General features: G+C 40.3%; 1 protein-coding gene and 1 long non-coding RNA gene across 6 annotated transcripts in view; both read left to right on the top strand.

Annotated features, from left to right (window-relative positions):
- Positions 1–18,926, top strand: part of TMEM131L (transmembrane 131 like) — a 178,342-nt gene that overhangs the window by 37,699 nt on the left and 121,717 nt on the right. The window lies entirely within an intron of this gene.
- LOC116530531 lies at positions 4,499–5,095 on the top strand. Its single transcript, XR_004260049.1, has 2 exons — positions 4,499–4,964; positions 5,020–5,095. It is a non-coding gene; the product is annotated as an uncharacterized LOC116530531 (long non-coding RNA).

The raw sequence follows: 18,926 nt of genomic DNA, 5'->3' as shown, positions 1-18,926 counted from the left end.
TTAATGATAAAATAGAAATTTAAAAGGTTAATAAAAACCCATAGTGAAGAAATGCTATCAGTTGATAATAAAGTTAAACTTCTGGAAGATAGAAAGTGGATAACTGATAGAAAATGGTGACTGATGAAAGCGGAAGATTAAGAGGGTCTGCCAAGTACCCTGCACAGTGGATTTAAAGACTCCCACCAAGCATACTGTGAAATTTTAGAACAACAAGAATAATGACTGTACTAGATGCTTAACTAAAGAAATGGGACTTATAATGCCCACCTTACAGGGTTTTTGCAAGTATTAAAGTAAATAATATGAGTAAAGCCTCTACTGTATTTTCTGGCATATGGTAAGGAGTCTCAGGGTATGTGTGCAGGTGTTGTATTACTTCTTGCCATCACTTTTCTTACCATCATCACTGTCACTGGTGGTGAAGAAGCATATCAGTTAGGATTAGGATCAGCTTCATGAGTCAGAAAACCCAGTAGCATAAACAAGATAGATGCGTACCTCTAGACGGCTTATCTGAGAGAACAGAGGGCAGGCCAGGCCTCAGGTGATAGCTCCATAATCATCATGGCTGTGGCTCCTTCCGCCTCCTACTTCAAGGTGACTGCTCAGTCCACAGGATCATCTTCATTTCCCCTCCAGGATGGAGGAAGGAGCTAGAGTAGGATTTCCCCTCTACCTTTTCCAGGTCACTTCCTGGAAGTAGCCTGCAAAAGTGTTTATTTTTTTATTTTTTTGAGACAGAGTCTTGCTGTTACTCAGGCTGGAGTGCAGTGGCATGATCACAGCTTACTGCAACCTCAACATCCAGGGCTCAAGTAATCCTTCTACCTCAGCCTCACAAGTAGCTGGGACCACAGCTGCCCACCACCATGCCCAGCAAATTTTTTGTAGAGGTGAGATTTCACCATGTTGCCCAGGGTGGTCTTAAACACCTGGGCTCAAACTCTCCTCCCACCTTGCCCTCCCAAAGTGCTAGGATTACAGGTGTCAGCCACCACAGCTGTCCCCAACTTTTTTTTTTTTTTTTTTTGAGACGGAGTCTTGCTCTTGTTGCCCAGACTGGAATGCAATAGCATGATCTCGGCTCACTGCAACCTCTAACTCCTTGGTTCAAGGGATTCTCCTCCCTCAACTTCCTGACTAGCTGGGATTACAGGCATGCACCACAAACCAGGCTAATTTTTTGTATTTTTAGTAGAGACAGGGTTTCTCCATGTTGGTAAGGGTGGTCTCAAACTCCCAAATTTTATATACATCTGATTTCCAGAACTTAGTCATATGTTTGGATCTCAGCTGCAAGTGGTAGGCTGGGAAGAGGAGTCTTTTCTGTAGCCATATGCCTGTTTCAAAATGTCTTTTAAGGAGGACAGGAAAAACAGCTACTGGGTTTGGTAGCTAGGATTCTCTTTGTCACAGTGAACCTTATCAGTACAATTGATCCTAGGCTTCTGCAAGCTAAAATTTGTTCTAACTCTTTGGAAGTTAACTCGAAGGATCTTTGACATATTAACTTGTGCTTTGGTGAAAAAATGAATTATGTGTAAACCAGTCATTAAACCATAGAAGCTTTTCATATGGCTGAATGTGCATTTAAATGCGTTCTGCTGAAAAAGTTCAGTTTAACATTACTTTGAAAAAGTTCTGCATATGGTAGAAAATTGCAAATTATTGAAACTATGAGACTGGTGTTAGTCATACATTATCCTTTTGGGATGGAGATAGTTCATGCAGATTACTTTGACTATGAAAAGAGAGCATTTGGTGTTTATAATTTCTTGTTACTTGATCTCTCTGCCCTGGAAGTCCTATAACTCTTGATTGTCACTCCTGGGAAATCTATGTCTTAGGTTTTCCACATTATTCTCTTCTGTTAAGAAGATAACTAGGGGTCCATGACCTTTTTCTTAGATGTAAGATTTCTAGAAAGCCAGTTACTGTAAAGTCTCATTTTGCAGGATCCTCTTTTTTTCTCCCTGCTCTTCTGGACCATGTTTATTTATTTCTTTTGACCCAAATACTTAAGATTTATTTTTAGTTAGAAAAACTCAGAAATGCTTAAAGGCTAATCTTAAACTCTATAAACTACATTAAAACAAACAAAGATATAAGTTTCTCGCACTTAACTTGGAGAGTGTTTTCTCACTTAGGAAATTTCTCAAAAACCTTAACATTTAGCAAATGCACATGTGATGTTTTCCATTGCTATAGCTTTCCCATTTAATTCACTTTTTCCTTTATTCATTTTTAGAATGGGGGGGACATTTCAGAGATTTGGTTATTCCTTCTTGCTCTGGGAGCATAACATAGCTTGTAAAATTGTATGGAAGATAGGACAGAATTAACCATTTAGGTAGGATAGAGTAGGGGGAGGTTTAAGTGACTTGGCATAAAAGGGATAGCTTTTTAAAATAAGGTAAAATGAGTAGCTTCTGTCTATGAGTTACTATCATTTTCATATTTACTCATTATTTATACAAAATTCTATTTAAAGTAACTAGGGTATCATTTCAAAAAAACGGTTAGGATATACTATTGGGTAAACAGAAATATTAATAGTTAATAAAAGAATTGGTATATATTAAATGAATGCCTTCATTTCATGGCTGGAGTCAGGACAGAGTGTCAGAGGATGTGGGTCCTGCAACTTACTAGTGATGTGATTTGGGGCAAGTCATTTAACTTCTCAGTTTGTTTTACCACAAGCAGAATGAGGCTAATGACTGTCTTGTTAGCCTCATTGCAAGAATGTAATAAGACACGTGCTGTAAAAGTACTCTGACTGAGCGTGGTGACTCACACCTGTAATCCCAGCAGTTTAGGAGGCTGCGGTGGGCAGATCGCGAGGTCAGGAGTTTGAGACCAGCCTGGTCAACTTGGTGAAACCTGGTATCTACTAAATATACCAAAATTAGCCAGGCGTGGTGGCGCATGTCTGTAATCTTAGCTACTTGGGAGGCTGAGGCAGGAGAATCTCTTGAACCCAGGAGCCAGAGAAGGCAGTGAGCCAAGATCGTGCCACTGTACGCCAATCCTAGGAGACAAAGCAAGACTTCATCTCAAAAATAATAATAGTAATAAAGTACTCTGAAAGTGATGAAGGGTCGTGAAAATGTAAGGTTATGTTTTATAAGTCACAGCTGAGACTAGACACAAATCTTTAATAAGGAAAGACAACAATTAGAAAAGCTCACTCCTCTGAGTTTTCAAGGTATGTTTAAGCCTTTGCTTTAAAATATACTGTACAGGTATTGATCAACTTATGACCATTCGACTTTACGACCACAATCGCTAACCGCGACTGCTCCTTGTCTGGCAGCGCAAACGTTGCCCAGCTGGGCGAACGACAGTGCGGACCAGCTTCCGGCAGCACTACCATCTCCGCGTGCATATAGCCTACTCAACTTACGACCAAATCGTGTTACGACCGGTCTGTCGGAACCAATCGTGGTCGTAAGTTGAGCACTAGCTGTATAGCGAATGTTCAATACACTTGTTCTTTATGCTAAGCAAGAGAAATATTATTTTGCTGATTGGTTAGTCTGAGCTGTAGTATAACTTTTCTTACAAATAATGATTTTTTTCATTTACTCTGCAGAATTAGAAAAATTTTGTAAGTCTTTTAACTAGGTTATGAGATTTGCTTCCACAGAAGGACTTTTCCTACAAACAAATGAAACTTTGGATACATGAGAAACAGAATCCTTGGCATTTTGCCTCTTCATCTCATTTGCCACAGACAACATGCCATTATCAAGGATGGATGCATTCACTTGAATCTCAGCTTGTTTTGTTCAGAGTGAACAGCCTTGCTGAGTTGTAGCAGAGGTTAGGTCTCGAGGGGGGCATGTGTGAGCAGAGGATAGGGTTGGCTAGGAGCGAACTCTGAGGTGTAGAGCTAGTATCAGGGACTAGGCTCCTTGACTTGAAGATGACTATCTTCTCTCTGTGTCTTCACATAGTTTTCTCTTTGTACCATCTCTTGGTCCATCTTTCCATTTCTTATCAGGATGCCAGTCATATTGGATTTGGAGTCTACTCTCATGACCTCATTTTAACTTCCTTACCTCTTTGAAGATCTTATCTCCAAATATAGTCACATTCTGAGAAATGGGATGAGGACTTAGACGTAGGAATTTTGTAAGGAATACAATTCAGCCCTTAACATGCCCTGAAGGGGAAAAGCAAAATATGGGTCATGGTTCTTAGCGTTCAGGTTCTCATTCTATTTAGAGGTAAGTTCAAAGCTCCTGACACATGAATGGTATGAGGTAATACTATACTTCTTTTTTTTTTTTTTTTTTTGAGGTGGAATCTCGCTCTGTTGCCCAGGCTGGAGTGCAATGGTGTGGTCTCATCTCACTGCCACTTCTGCCTCTTGGGTTGAAGTGAAATTCTCCTGCCTCAGCCTCCCAAGTAGCTGGGATTATGGGCGCCCGCCACCATGCCTGGCTAATTTTTGTATTTTTAGTAGAGACTGGGTTTTACCATGTTGGCCAGGCTGGTCTCAAACTCCTGACCTTGCGATCCGTCCACCTTGACCTCCCAAAGTGCTGGGATTACAGGCGTGAGCCACCGTGCCTGGCCAAGACAGTACTATAATTTTATTTCCCAGCAAAAATGTCTTATACCCCTAAATGAGTTAAACAGTAAAATTTTACAAATTTAGAAAAAGAGAGCTAATTTGGGGCCAGAAAGGTGAGAGAGGGACTTATGAAATAGCAGGAAAAGTATTGAGAGGAAATAGACACATCCAATTGGAATGAGTAAGAGTGTGCCCAGGATGTGGTGAGGAGGTTGCCTGGCCAGAACAGAGGGCTTGTTTCATGTGTCCAGCCTGTATCTCGTAGATATTTTGTATCAGATCTTGATAGCCTGAAATCTTGTCTTTGAAATTAAAACTTTTTCATAGAGTGAAAAAGATCAGAGAGAAGCGTTTGAGGAAGGTAGCAAAGCAGAAATAAGTTAGATATAATTGCACTAGGAAGGTGAAAAACAATCATAGAGGAAATAAGTTAGATATAATTGCACGAGGAAGGTGAAAAACAATCATAGAGTGGAACTAATATTTAAAATCCAAGAAAAGGTTCTAAAACAAAAGATGACCTGAATCTGCATATTGGAAGAGCCCGCCAGGTGATACCTGGTAATAGTAACCCAAAATTATAAGATAAAGAAAAAAATTTCTCAAGGATTCCTTGCAAAGAAAGATTGTATAGTTTACAGGTACAAAAGAATTTGACTGTCATCATGTTACTCAAAATGACATACAAAGCAAGGCAACAATGGAGCAGCATTGTGAAAAGATTTTAAAGAGAATGACAGCCAAACATTTTATATTCAGCCAGGCTGTCCTCCAGGTATCAAGACTAGGTAAACAGTTTGCACAGTGGCTCAGGAAATTCTGTACTTTAAGCCATTATTGGGGAGTCCGTTAGAGGGAGAGCTTCTTCATTCAACCAAAAAATGACTGGGTAAATTTCAGCAAAATAATTGATAAGAAGTATTTACACTGCATGTGGTGGCTTGTGCCTATAATCCCAGCACTTTGAGAGGCCAAAATGGGTGGATGACCTGACATCAGGAGTTCAAGACCAGTCTGGCCAACATGGCGAAATCCCATCTCTACTAAAAATACAAAAAATTAGCCAGGCCTGGTGGCACATGCTTGTAAACCCAGCTACTCGGTAGGCTGAGGCAGGAGAATCGCTTGAACCCAAGAGGCAGAGGTTGCAGTGAGCCGAGATCACACCACTGCACTCCAGCCTGGGTGACAGAGTGAGACAAAAACAGTAAGTATTTACTACTTTATTTACAGATCTGAGACTAACACAGAGGAGGAGACCAGAGTGGGGAATAAACAGCTCCCCTGTAACCATAGCTGAAAACCCTTGGAGGTGGTTTGCTGGCACAGTTTGGGCTCTTTAGAAGTGGATGCTGAGACAGTTTGGTGTACAGGAATGCACATTTTTTAGGGATTAACACCTGTGGAAGGGAGGGGGCAGAAGCAGAGCTGGGCAGAGTGAGAAGTCAAACTGCAGCTTAGGCCTGCAGTTTGGAGAGCTGTATGGGAAGCTTTGGAGTGTTTATGGCCCATCAGAGCGCTCCAGTGCTGGGCTGAAATGGCGAAGCTTGTTTTTATCTGCCTGTCTTCGTCAGTTTCTGGATGTGAACTGTCCTTTGGAGGGTGTGTTTTGGCCAGGTGGCTGTCAGCAGCTGAGACAAACCCTAAAGGACCAACTGCTGGCGGCTGTCTCCAACTACTGCACTAAGGCAGAGTGGGGCCCTTGAAGTGGGATCTGCGTGGCACACCTTCATGTCCCCCATGCTTGCTCTTTCTCTACTAGAAGGCTGTTTACAGTGGTAAGTTAGGAAGATGAGTTTCTTCTCATTGCTGTAGACTTCTGTTATGGCTTCCAAGAGTCTTGAACATTCTCTTCACATTTGAATTGTTTTCTACATTGTGAATCCTGATGTCCCGAAAGAGAATACAAAATAAAACAGAAACATAAGAACCTATCAAATCGTATTACGCAGATTCTCTTGCTGTTAGGATGCAGACTGTTGACTTGAATTTTGCCCATTTGAGTGAGATCTTATAGCAAGGCTTGGATTCATGAGTGAGATGCAAAACAAACAAACAAAATCAGGGAACGCTTGCGTGCCCTGGGTGATTTCAGAGGCAACTTCCTGATCATAATACAACTGGGGTGCGTCTAGTGGCCATGTTGTTGCTCCGTTACCAGACTAGTTCTACAGTGGGATTCAGCTCAGATCCCAGGGCTGGGTATCACCTAGTCCTCTGCTGCAGTAAATGACTTTAAAACACATAGAATGGATTCTGTAGTTGGCAGCCAAGAAGGCTGACACATTTCATCAATGAGTTGTGTGCAGAAAAGACTGGAGGCAAGGAGATTGATTAGAAGGTGAAGGACTGAACCAGGATGGGTTTAGTAAAACAAGAATTGATTTGAGGAGAATGTAAAAGAAGGAATGAATTATATTTCATGATGTTAGAATAAGGAAATGAAGGGAAAAAATCATTTAGTATTACCTCTGGGGAATAGATTTGGGTGTGACATAGGAATGGGTATTGGGAATTTGGGTGTATGTGAATAATAGGAAAGCAGATAGACTTTTTAATTTATACTCAACTTGATGTTGTGTTTGCTGCGTGCATGTAGTATTTTCATAATCTCAAAAAAGATCACTCTTAAGGTTAGAGTCAGGATGACCAGAAATATTGTGGTGTCCATATGAGACATTACTTTTTCTAACCTGAGAAGTCACAGTAAGTAAAATGAACAAAAACCATGAGGACTGGAATTGTTGGGTAAGAAAATTATGTAGATATTCCACCTGAATCCTAAGTTCAGAATTTTAAAAACACAGTTTCTGAGCTCCTGCTGGGTGCCAGGCAATGTGTTAAGTTCCTTGAGCATTTTCTCATTTAATCCTTTTCTCATATCTATATCATTGATAATGTTTTCCACTAAATAGGCTCCCAATAAAAATTGATGAATGATGTATCTCATTGAATTCCTTGAATTTAGAGATGTGACTTAATATTTTTCTTTAATTTTTTTTTTTAAACTCGGACACCCAGGCTTCATCCTCCCACCTTAGCTCCCCAAGGAGCTGGGACTACGGGTACATCCCACCACGCCCTGCTAATTTTTTATTTTTCATAGAGAGGGGGGTCTCAGTATCTTGCCCAGCGTTGGTCTCAAACTTCTGAGCTCAAGTGATCTTCCTGCCTTGGCCTTACAAAATTCTGAGATTACAGACATGAGCCACCACGCCCAGCCTAGTGTTTTTCTTGAAATGGCTTCTCTTAAGTGAAAAAGATGGTACATTTTTATTTACATAGAACTATACAACCTGTGATGCGTTTTAATTGTAAATAACACATCTTGATGCTTTTTAATTGTAAATAACACATTTTAAAAACTGAAAAGAGGGCTAGGTGTGGTGGCTCATTCCTGTAATCCCAGTACATTGGGAGGCTGAGGCAGGGAGTCGCTTGAGGCCAGGAGTTCAAGACCAGCTTGGGCAACATGGTGAAACCCTGTCTCTACCAAAAAAAAAAAAAAAAAACACAAAACACACACACACACACACACACACACACAAACCCCACAAAAATTAACTGGGCATGGTGGCATGCACCTGTAGTCCCAGCTACTCTGGGAGGCTGAGGTGGGAGGATCATTTGAGCCTGGGAGGTAGAGGTTGCAGTGATCCATGATCCTGCTACTGCACTCTACCCTGGGTGACAGAGCTAGACCCTGTCTCAAAACAAAGCAAAACAAAAATCTCCAAATTAGAAACAACTATCACCCTTCTATAATAAAAACTCATTCCGGCTGGGCGTGGTGGCTCATGCCTGTAATCCCAGCACTTTAGGAGGCCGAGGTGGGCAGATCACTCAGGAGTTTGAGACCAGCCTGGCCAACATGGTGAAACCGATCTCTACAAAAAAGTACAAAAATTAGCCAGGCATGGTGGCACATGCCTGTAGTCTCAGCTACTTGGGAGGATGAGGAATGAGAATTGCTTGAACCTGGGAGGTAGAGGTTGCAGTGAGCTGAGATCACACCACTGCACTCCAGCCTGGGCGACAGAGCAAGACTGTGTCTCAAAAAAACCCCAAACACCTAATTTTAATACTTTAATATTAATTCAATGATTCTTAACCCTGACCCGCACTTAGAATTCCTGAGGAGTTCTTTAAAAAAGCTACTGATTGTATCGGCCCCACCCTAAGGTAACTGTATCAGAATACGGACAGCCACAATTGGAAACTGCTATGTCGGGATTGCTTTTGTAATAGGATGGCAGCTGCTTTTATGGTGCCCTTGTGTTGATCTTGCTACATGGAATATGATCTGTCAGGAAAGGGACTGCAAAATTCATTTTGTAGAATGCTATGTTTTCATTTTTAAAGCACATCTGATCAAGTGAAAGTGTATAGTAGCACTCATTTTTTTGTATTAAAATTTTGATACTTGACTCTCATTTATGGTAGAATCTGTATGTGAAACAGCCCAAATTAGTATCAGCCTTTGGATAATATAAAAAAGGGTTTCATTGTGTGCTTCCCTATCATCTCCATCTGCCTTAGAACTCAAGGTCTGTCCATGCAGGTGACTTAGAGCAGTGGCATTTAAATCAGGGGATGCACACTTGGAGGCACTTGAAGATGTTTCAAGGGACATGCAGGCACTAAATATTTGAAGGGAATTAGTTGCTGAGTCTTAGATCTTGAGTTTTAATCAGTTCTTTTTTTTTTTCCCATTTATTTATTTTATTGCATTTTAGGTTTTGGGGTACACGTGAAGAACATGCAAAATTGTTGCATAGGAACACACGTGGCAGTGTGATTTGCTGCCTTCCTCCCCATCACTGACATCTGGCATTTCTCCCCTTGCTATCTCTCCCCAGCTTCCCACCCCCCACCGTCCCTCCCCTATTTCCCCCCAACTGACCCCATTGTGTAGTGCTCCCCTCCCTGTGTCCATGTGTTCTCATTGTTCAACACCCGCCTATGAGTGAGAACATGCGGTGTTTGATCTTCTGCTCTTCTGTCAGTTTGCTGAGAATGATGGTTTCCAGGTTCATCCATGTCCCTACAAAGGACCCAAACTCATCGTTTTTGATGGCTGCATAATATTCCATGGTGTATATGTGCCACATTTTCCCTATCCAGTCTACCGTCGATGGGCATTTGGGTTGGTTCCAGGTCTTTGCTATTGTAAACAGGAGTGTTAATCAGTTCTAACTGACCGACCTGAGACAATGTCTGTGGCTCAGGTGGCCTGCTGGTTTTCCCTTCACACTTTCTTTTTCCTGATTACCATTCTTCAAAGGGAAGACACACCACTCACCTACCGCTAAGCATCGGAGTGCCAAGCAGGAAGATAATTAAAATACTGGTGGGGCTGCTGGGAAAGTGAATGACTCTAATGACTTGGTAAAGGAGCCTTTTGCAATTAAGTTTTCCATTGTTTGCATTCAGTAAAATTGGGCCGGGGAGCAGTGGCTCCTCCCTGTAATCCCAGCACTTTGGGAGGCTGAGGCAGGCGGATCACTTGAGCCCAGGAGTTCAAGACCAGGCTGGGCAACATGTCATCCTCATTTTTACAAAAAAATAAAGCAAAACAAAGCAAAAACCAAAAATTAGTTGGACGTGGTGGCGCGTGCCTGTAGTCCCAGCTACTTGTGGGGCACTGAGGTTGGGGGGATCACCTGAGCTCAGGGGGCTTGAGGCTGCAGTGAGCTGTGATCATGGTGCTGTACTCCAGCCTGGATAATGTTGTGAGACCCTATCTCAAAATAAGAAAAGAAAAATTAAAAGTGACTTAATTGAGTGGTCAGCTGATAAATTATTAAAATCGTAAGCCCATGGACACATATTACTTTTGTTAGAAAAGACCTTCTTCTAAAGAAAGGTTATACACGGTTGGTGGGAGTGTAAATTAGTTCAACCACTGTGGAAGGCAGTGTGGTGATTTCTCAAAGACCTAAAAACAGAACTACCATTTGACTCAGCCATCCCATTACTGGGTGTATACCCACAGAAATAGAAATCTTTTTATCATAAAGACACATGCACTTGTATGTTCATTGTAGCACTATTCACAATAGCAGAGACATGGAATCAACCTAAATGCTTATCAGTGGTAGACTGCATAAAGAAAATGTGGTACATACACAGTGTGGAATACTACGCAGGCATCAAAAAGAATGAGATCATGTCCTTTGCAAGAACATGGATGGAGCTGGAGGCCATTTTCCTTAGCAAACTAATATAGAAAAAGAAAACCAAATACCACATAGTCTCACTTATAAGTGGGACCCGAATAATGAGAACACATGGACACATAGGGTAGAACAACACACTGGAGCCTAACTGAAGGTGGAGGGTGGGAGGAGGGAGAGGATCAGGAAAAATAACTAATGAGTACTAGGCTTAGTACCTGGGTGATGAAATAATTTGTATCTCAAACCCCCATGACACAGGTTTCCCTATATAACAAACCTGCATATGTACACCTGAACTGAAAAGTTCTTCCTTTCCCTACTGAAAAAAAAGATAAAACCTTTATCTTTATCTTTATCCATATACATTTTCTCAGTGCCTACATCTGTAAGAATTAAACAAAATAATAGATTTTGTGCTGAATCTTGCCTCATTCCAGTAATAATACTCTTCTACAAAGAATGACCTAATTGGATAATTAGGTCATCTTTCTCATTAAGATATGCATTTCCAATACAATTTTGTTTATATTGAATAACTTTATAGTTTCTTTTGACTAATTTTGCCCTTAAAATTGTATTTAACCGAATTTAGAATAAACTTTTTTTTTTTTAAGACAAGAGTCTCTGTCGCCCAAGTTGAAGTGCAGTGGTGTGATCTTAGCTCACTACAACTTCTGCTTCCCAGGTTCAAGCAATTCGCCTGCCTCAGCGTCCCAAGTAGCTGGGATTACAGGCGTGCACTACCACACCTGGCTAATTTTTGTAGTTTTTAGTAGAGATGGGGTTTCACCATCTTGGCCAGGCTGGTCTTGAACTCATGACCTTATGATCCGCCCACCTTGGCCTCGAATAAACATTTAATACTGATTTTTATGGTTAAATACACACATTTTATTAGCAGAATTTGTGCTGCAGAGTAGAATAGACTTTCAAGCTTTAAAGTAACAAGATGGAATACTGTGGGGGAAGTGGAATGGAAAGTTGGTCGAAGAGAAAGGGAAATTATGTACTATTTCCAACTCTGAAAGAGTTTGATCATTAATTTTTTAAATGGATATTGGGTGTGGGAATGGCTATGGCATTCAGGTCAAAATGGATATGTTTAAGAGATGTAATTGCTTTATTTAAAACTCAGCATGTACAACATGCTAGACATTATATTCTTTGTAACCATTTAGAATTACAGTGTGAAAATTTGAATATTAAAAATGTGTGGAAGAGTCTATAGTTTCACTGAGTCCTTTTATGCAAACGAAAATGTGAAGAACCCTGGGCAAAGGCTATCGTGGGGGCAGGAGTAATGAGGAGGACAGTAAGTATTTATTTATTTTTTTCCCTGCTTAAAATTCCTGAAAAGATGAGCTGATTGGTTATTTTTAAGGCATAGCAACATTTTAACAAAAAAGAATACTTGCCAAATTTAATATGACATCTGAAACGCACACTCTTTCTAAGATCACTTTTACAGGTCCTTTCCTCGTCCCTGAGACTTCCTTCATGCCATTCCTGACGTGTAGATAGATGTCTCCTGCTTTCATCCTTGATCTTCTTTTTCAAGGCATTTTTTACATGTGTAGGCTATGTGCGTGATTACTAGCCATTAATGAAGTTTTAAATCACCAGTCCATCATGTCCAGGTACTACAGCCTTCAACTTTTATTAATTTTCTTTTTTCATCTGCTGGTTTTGGTTTTCAAGGAGTCTAGAGAGGTTGGGGAGGCATAAGGCAGTTGGTAGAGCTCTGGAGGGTAGGGTCAGGGTATTCTGTGGCCTAATCTGGCTCTTTTCTAGCAAGCTGTTTGAATTTACAGATGCTTTGTAGACTGTCATGGTAGCCTAACGGAAAGATGAAAGTTTGGCGTTTGCCTTTTTTGTTGCCTTTGCCAGAGCACATTTATTAATATATACTTAGCAGAGAAAACTGAGACTTGACTATGTAAGAAGCTTATTTGTGTTGGCTCTCAGGGTCTCTACTCAGTAGGATAGGAGCTCTACTCTGATTTATTTCAGACAGTTTTGAAGAGATACAACCAAAAGATATTTATCAGATGAGTAAACTGAAGACTGAAATAGGGCAGAAGGGGTTCTGTTTTCTTTTCACATGTTTGAGCACTTTAGGTATTGGGCAGTATAGGTGTTCTTGTTTTCTTCCTTAATCTTCGAGTTCCCGTTCTGATGTTGCACAGAGCTGCAGAAGCTGTCATAACATGAAAATATTTAATAATAAAGGTAATACTAATAAAGTTACTTTCCATTCGAACATGTCTTCCTGCTTAAAAGTGGCTTTTGTTCCTCCCATTTCCCGTCTGGTCTGTAGCCAGTGTCTTTTTGTTGGCAATTGATGAGGATAATGTGTTTGATGCTTCAAAAGAGGGTGGTTTAAATGTCAAAACATTACAAGATGGCCTTGTGTAAATTAATAACGTTTCTCAAATGTTTTAGCAAAAATCACCTCTCTATGACCCTCTCTATGTCATTATAATGCTACAATTTTGTCAAGAATTACACTAAAAATTCTTGACTCTTGACTCATTCTTTGTCCTACTGAGACTTAGAGCATGGCTGGGATTATAACAAAATTGATTAAATATGAAATACCTATTTTCATAATGATTTTTTCTCTTTTTAATTTTTTTATTGCATTTTAGGTTTTGGGTACATGTGAAGAACATGCAAAATTGTTGTATAAGTACACACATGGCAGTGTGATTTGCTGCCTTCCTCCCCTTCACCTATATCTGGCATTTCTCCCCATGATATCTCTCCCCAACTCCCCACCCTCCGCTGTCCCTCCCCTATTTCCCCCCAACAGACTCCAGTGCGTAGTGCTCCCCTCCCTGTGTCCATAATGTTTATTTTTTAGGAAAGTCTCAGACAAGTCTCATTTCTCTCTCTCTCTCTTTCTCTCTCTTTTTTTTTCTCTCTCTCTCTCTCTCTGTCATAATTGTGGATTTTAAGTGGATTCCTTTGAGTAACTTCTTTTGAGGTACCAGTTTCTCTCAGACACTGCATAACACAGGCTTTGGAATCATAAAACTTGGTTTGAATTCTGGCTCACCCTCTTGCCCTGGGTGACCTTAGCCAAATAAATCTTGATTTTCTCCTCTGTAAAACAAGACTAATGGTACCTTTTCTAGAGGATTGTTGAGAAGGCTTAGTGGTGCAGTGCACACATAGATCATTGTGGGGGGGTCTATATAATGCGCATGCTCCGTAGCAGGACCAGAGGCTATCATGAATTATTGCCCATGTTTCTCTTGGATCTCAGTTGCTTCTTACTTGGCATTTGTCTCAGCTGAGTAGAGAATTGCATTTTAAACGATGAGAAATGAGTCAAGAATGCATGGTGATGTAAGTAGGAGGGCATGTTTTGGTTTTCAAAGTGGACATAGCCATTTCTATTATAAAAGTTATAATAGCTGATTATTGAGGTCTTGCTTTATCCTAGATACTCTTTAAAGCCTTCTACAAATGGCATGTCATTTAATTATTCCAATAAAACTATGCACTAGGTACCATTAAGAGAGGTATTATTACTATCCCCATTTTATAATAGGAAACCGAAGTTAGTACTCATTCAAGCTTGTCCAGCTGGTAAGTGTAATGCCTGTTAAAATTTTTTTAAAGAAAATACTGTAAAATATAAAGAAGAAAAATAAAAAAAACAGCTTTATTGAGATATAATTCACACCTCATAGAATCTCATATTCACATTACTTCACCCTTTTAAAGCACACAATTCAGTGGTTTTTTAAAATATATTCGCGGTTTTGCATCCATCACTGCTATCTAATTTCAGAACATTTTCATCAACTTCGTCCCATTAAGCAGTCACTTCCTACCCCTGCCACTCCAGTCCCCTGGTAACCTCTACTTTCTGTCTCTACAAATTTGGCTGTTCTGAATATTTCATATAAATAGAATCATATAGCATGTGGCCCCTTTTGACTGACTTTTATTTAGCTTAATGTTTCCAGGGTTTACCACATGGCATATAATAATACTTTATTACTTTCTGCTGCTAAACAATATCCCATTGTATAACTGGATCACATTTTATTCATCATTTGTACATTTGAATTGTTTCTAATTATTGACTGTTATAAATAATGCTGCTGTGAACATTTGTGTGCGGGTGTTTGTGTAGACATATGTTTTCAATTCTTTTGGTTATATATCCACGAGTGATATTGCTGGTTTATGTGGTTCCTTATGTGTAACATTTTGAGGAACTGCCAAACTGTTTTCCAAAGTAGTTGTACCATATATTACTTTTCTACAGATAATGTGTGAGAGTTCTGATTTTTCTATATTCTCATCAACACTTAATAGATGAGTTTTGATTATGGCCCTACTAGAGGGTGTGATGTGGTATCATGGTTTTCATTTGCATTTCTCTAATCCCATTGACTCTCTTTTCCATGTGCTTATTGATCATTTGTATATATACTTTGGAGAAATGTCTGTTCAAATCCTTTGCCTTTTTTTTTTTTTTTTTTTAAGAGACAGGGTCTTACTGTGTTGCCCAGGCTGGTCTCAAGTGATCCTCCCATCTTGGCCTCACAAAGTGTTGGGATTATAGACATGAGCAACTGCTCTTTGCTGAAATCCTTTTCCCATTTAAAAATTTTTAAATTTATTTTTATTTTTTTAGAGGCGAGGTTTCACCATGTCGACCAGGATGGTCTAAATCTCCTGAACTTGTAATCCACCCACGTCGGCCTACCAAAGTGCTGGGATTACAGGTGTGAGCCACCGTGCCTGGCCTCCTTTGCCCATTTTTACGTTAGATTAATTGTATTTTTATTTTAGAGTCGTGTACTGTAAATGGTATATTATTTTAATATATTTTTAAATGGTATTAAATGACAATTTTGTAAGTTGCTTTTTAAACTTAATATAGTAAGCTTTCCATGTCTGTATCTAAGTACATCGCTTTTACTGGCTGCCTTATAGTTCGTTATATGAATGTTCCACTTTTACTGGCTGCCTTATAGTTCGTTATATGAATGTTTCACTTTTACTGGCTGCCTTATAGTTCGTTATATGAATGTTCTATAATTTTAAAATCTAATTCTTTTTTTTTTTTCACCCAGGCTGGATTGCAGTGGTGAGATCTTGGCTCACTGCAGCTTCCACCAGGCTCAATTGATCCTCCTGCCTCAGCCTCCCAAGTAGCCGAGACTACAGGAGCGCACCACCATGCAGGCTAATTATTGATTACTGTATTTTTTGTAGAGATGGGGTAAAGTACTGGAATTACAGGTGTGAGCCACTGTGCAGAGCACTGAAATCTAATTCTTAATACATGAAGTTTATTTAAAAGAAAAGAAAACCCCAGCAGACTGTATCTACATTTTGAATGCTTGTGCAATAATTTCTTTAGGATACATTACTAGAACTGGAATTGCTGGGCCAAAAAGTGGGCCTGCTTTAAGGCCTTTGAAAACTATTCCCCACTTACCCTCCAGAAAGGTTGTTTTAGTTATACTCTTATGCTAGTGTCTTGAGATTGACAGTTTCTTACGAACCTCCCAGCCCTGAGTACCGGTGTTTTTTGTTCATCTTTTAAATTTTAATCTAAGAGGTCCAAATTGGTATTATATACTTCTTTTAGTTTGCACGTGCTTATGAAGATGAAGGTGGTTGAAATTTCCTTTTTTCCACCATTGGACTAGTTTGCTGCGCCTGGAGATCACTTCCTGTGCCGCCTCCAGTTCTCTGCTGAGACATCCCTTAATCCCAGAAGCAGTTCCTACCTCTTCCCTCAGCTGCACAGACACGGACATGCTCTCTCATCCTCGCTTGCATGGGTTCTTTACAAGGCCCTGGGTGGGTTCCTAGGAATGTTTTTATGTGGCTATGTTTTTTATTAAGCCTTCAAAACTAATATATAGTGTGTATTTTTTTTTCCTTTAAAATACTCTACCTTGTCCCCTCACATAAGTTTCAGGGGTTCATAAAACCTGGATCTGCCCTGCCTGGGACATATTAGGTGTTGAATGTAATGTTGAATTGAATGGAACCCATTGAGTGTATTGGTCCTTAGCTTTCTTAGTGTTTATGTAAGGAGCCTTTTGTTCAAGGAGGCTGGGTTACCAGTAAGTGGACTCATGAAAACTATGGTAGCAGTGAAAGAAAGACTCTTGGAAAATGGTTATGACTAATCTTGTGTCTGTGTTTACGCAGTCATGTGTTCCCAAACCTTATTAACAACAGATGAAATACCTATTTTAGTACACACTTGATTTTCTGTGATAACCCAGTGGCGGTAGTCACACCTATACAACCTCTCTCTTAACTCTGCGATTCACCTTGTTTAAAGCCTTTACACTGAGTAAGAACATTTTGGACCCTGTTTTTATTTGGCTTGAAGATTTGCCCAGTTTGGGTGGTGGGTGATTTATTTACTAGTTTTATTTATTCCTTGAACTCACGATGAGTGTGTGTTTTATAATGGGGTGAAAAAAAAGAAACAGTAAACTTTTTGTTGCACAGACAGAACATTTCCGACTTTTCGTGAGAGCTGTGTCCTGACAGTGGGAGTGAATGTGCAGGGCATGACTCCAGCCAGGTTCCTGTTTAGAACTGAGCCTGAGGTCAGTCAGCAGGTGCTTGCGTTCTCAAACTGTCCATGGAACCAAGCATGCTGTGCACTGTGATTGTAGGACTGAACACGTGCACATTAAAAAGTGCTCCTAATTTCCTGAGCACTTACTTTTTGGGGATGCTGCTGAGCATCTCGAAAGACAGCGTTTTTGCTCTAATAGAAAGCTGTATCCACCAGCGGTGAGAGAGAACACAGGAGAGCAGCTCCAGGGAGAAAATAGAACCAGAGGAGGCTAAACCGCTTATCGAGGCCTATGAAAATGAGACGCAGACATCATACCTGAGAAACTGTTAATGGAATAGAAAAAGCTTGAAAACGTAGTGATACATTAGATTTTTGGTCTCAGCACAAAATTACCCTGGAGAGAAAAATGTACATGACAAGTGTGACGTGTTTGGTGCCTCAGGGAAGGGATATGGAATAGTGTTATCTAAGCATCCTAGAAGCGATGGGAGCATCAGGCAGATAACTGAGAAATTTCCTGTTGGCTGAAATCATGTGTGACAGTGTCAGAAGTAGTGATAGGCTCTTGTATATGTTGGTGCATGTTTACTGTAACAATGAATAGCCTGACTTGGTGCTCAGGCTCTATTTTCTCCTGAGGTGATATCAAAACTGACTTTCAGCCTTTTCATTGCACTTGTGACTCTGGGGCACACGTGCTGATTTCCTGGTTCTGTCCTGACAGTGCCGGCTCTTTCCTGTTTGCATCATGTCAGTGCAGGCATTGGTAAGAATTCTAGTCAGTGGGGTGGTGAAGACATCAAGAGACCTTAACCTGGGGTTTCCGTACTGTGTCTTAAACTTTTCACCACCATTCCTACATTTCCTGTGGTCAGTTTGTAGTCTTTATGTATAATGCTTTTACTCCCCACCTTTCAGGGGGGGATTCTACATGTAAAGGATTTGTTAAATCAGTGATATGACTAAACAAACAGCCTTAGGGGACATGAGAAGTCCTGTGAGGATTGTAGACCTGCTGGTGAGCTCAGGGGATGTAGGCTGTGCAGGGCACTTTCTGTTCTTAGAGATTTGGTAGGGAAAGTTCTCTGGAATTTCAGCTGCAGTTGTTCTGATGTCATGTGTAAATATTATCTTTCCGAGTTGCAGCTTGGGGCCAAGCTTTTCATGGAAACGGCTGAAGATTATTTAGTGGCATAGCACTTATTTTTGAAGTTGAAGACTTTATACCCAAATCCAGATGGATGGATCTTTCACTTTCTTTTTTTGCTACAGATTTGGTGAAGAAATGTTACTCAAACTTTGGGTGACATTAACATCAGAGGGGAAGAGCTGGGATAAAGGGATGGAGATGCTTTAAGCTGCTGCAGGAGTTTGCGCATACTTACCTGTCTGACTATTTGCCATCACATGTAGAATGTGGAGAATGACCGAGCAATCTTAAACATTAATACCTGGGTTTGCAAAGGAAGGCAAATCTAAATGTAAGGTAGAGGCATGCATTTAGTACATAGATAATTGGGCCAATTTCAGAAGCAGAGATGAAGGAAAAATAAGCCTCACAGGCTTAAGGGTCCTGGTAGGCTGTGAG

This window comes from Sapajus apella, unplaced genomic scaffold, assembly GCF_009761245.1.
Source record: "Sapajus apella isolate SASKATOON/1434 unplaced genomic scaffold, GSC_monkey_1.0 scaffold67, whole genome shotgun sequence".
Classification (NCBI taxonomy): domain Eukaryota; kingdom Metazoa; phylum Chordata; class Mammalia; order Primates; family Cebidae; genus Sapajus; species Sapajus apella.
This window is presented reverse-complemented; position numbering and strand designations above follow the sequence as displayed.